Source organism: Primulina eburnea, chromosome 18, assembly GCF_022965805.1.
Source record: "Primulina eburnea isolate SZY01 chromosome 18, ASM2296580v1, whole genome shotgun sequence".
Classification (NCBI taxonomy): domain Eukaryota; kingdom Viridiplantae; phylum Streptophyta; class Magnoliopsida; order Lamiales; family Gesneriaceae; genus Primulina; species Primulina eburnea.
The window spans coordinates 25,389,791-25,392,099 of record NC_133118.1 but is presented as its reverse complement, the minus strand read 5'-3'; positions in this window follow the sequence as shown (position 1 = coordinate 25,392,099).

Genomic DNA, 2,309 nt, shown 5'->3' with positions numbered 1-2,309 from the left:
AGCTATTTGTTCACTTGAGTAGAAAATATATTCATATATTTGGGTCCGTGATTTTTTTTATTTAATATAATCAATTTTTAATAGAGTCGGTTTCTTGTGAGACGGTCTTACGAATTTTTATTTGTGAGACCTGTCAACCCTATCGATATTCACAATAAAAAGTAATACTCTTAGCATAAAAAATAATATTTTTCATGGATGACTCAAATGAGAGATCATTCTCATAAAATACGACATGTGAGACCGTTTCACACAAGTTTTTTTTCCTTTTTATTATTAGTCTTCAAAGTCAAAAAAAATTTAATTACAATATTGATTGTTTCCCAACTATATGATTATCATAATTACACATTTGACAATTTGAGCTTTTTTGCTTGAAAAATCCAATCCTAATAATTAATGCAAGTAGCTACGTTATTTATAATACGAAAACCATTCGACAAAATTGTGTAGAAAATGGGATTAATTACTTGTATAATTATTGTACATGCGTCCTTAATTATTACACACACAAAAAATAATAAATGTACGCAATATTTTTTTTTGTCTTGCGTACTTTGCTAGTTGCATGTAAATATTCGACACAGCTTGACTCGTGTGATGGGATGGGATCAGGGATGGCAATGAGGCAAGGTGGGGCGGGTTCGCCATCCACATCTCCGTCCCCGAATTCCATCACCACTTTCTTACCCGTCCCGATCCTCGCTTTTTCAACTTCGGGAATCTCCAAACCCGAAATTTCAGTGATCAACTTCTCATCTCTGTCCTCATCCTCGTTTCAAAAATATTAATATGAAAAGACGACGATGGATTCGGAGATTTTTTCAAACCAAAACTTATTATTATATATTATTATTAGTGATAATATTAATATTAATATAAATATTAATAATAATATTTTTATTAACATTTTAAAAAAATAATATTATTATTATATTATTGATACTAATAATACTATTATTTTATTATTAATATTATTTTCGGGGCGGATTCGGGGATAAAGATAATAATCACATACCAGTCCAGAACTACATCGGGGATTTAAAAAAATTCCCTAACCCGAACCCAAACACAAATCCACATCCTCGTTTCGAGTTTTCCCCGTGAGGCCCCAAACCCGTGGAGAAAGTTGTCATCCCTAGATGGGATAGGATAGAAATGATATATAATACAGGAATAAAATGTATTTTAGTACATGATGTCGATTTAGATTATGGTCAAATTGACTCTTTAGTTGGATCATGTACCAATTAAATCATTTTAATAGTTCATGCATCAATTTGTCCATTTAACTAGAGTTTGTGTACCAATATATTTTTACTCTATAATATATGTGCTAGGATTGTAATTAATGTATTTTAGAGGGGTAATTAAACAACTTTTTAAAATTTTACAAGAGGTCTTTGAAATGTCTCTTACTTTTCAACTTTAAAATCTTACTATTTTTTTTTTTTTGTAATCATAAGTCATGAACTTCAAACCCTCATTTAAGATCAAACTCAACATTTAAACATCTAAAAATAATTTAACGTTTAAAAATATTAAGTACATAAAAAACCCTAAGTCGTCAGTCAATTAACAAAAATATTATGTCAACATTTAACATGATCAAAACTAAACTTCAAGATAAAGCACAAAAATCTCTAAATAAATTATTCTCAAAATCTTTATTTCAAAACTTCAACTATCGAGCTAATGCGGAAATAAGTATCCCTCGAGATTATACTGTCAGACTCGATCCACTCAATCGTCAGCGCCTCCCTCATTATCATCTTCACCTGCAACCATCCAAATCTAGTGAATCTAATGACTCAGCACGTTCTAACCATGAGTAACAAATAATACATATACAGTCACATGCATATACTTTTATTTAAAATAGCTCGTGTAAATTTATAAGCGTAAATAAATCATTTAATCGTAAAGCTTTCCATCATCATATATCATTTTGGGTGAAGTTTGATCCTTGAAAGTGACTAGCTGTAATTGTATCATGTGATCGACTGATCAGTTTTAGCTCACCATTGTCCATGAGGATGGGCACTAGGCACTGCCGTGAATGGAAATACGATCGTTGAGCTCCTTATGGTGCCTTCTCCCGTAAACAGGCTCCTTCTAGGGCCTTCTCCCTCACAATATTTTCAATCATATCATATTTGTCATAGTCAATTCACATCCTTCAAAATATATTTCTTTCATTTTTATTTAAAAAATATCATGTCCTTTCCAAATCCAAAAAATAGCATTTTAACATGAAAAATCATACAACTTTAGCATAAATCATAAACTATCGTGTTTTCATCATAAAT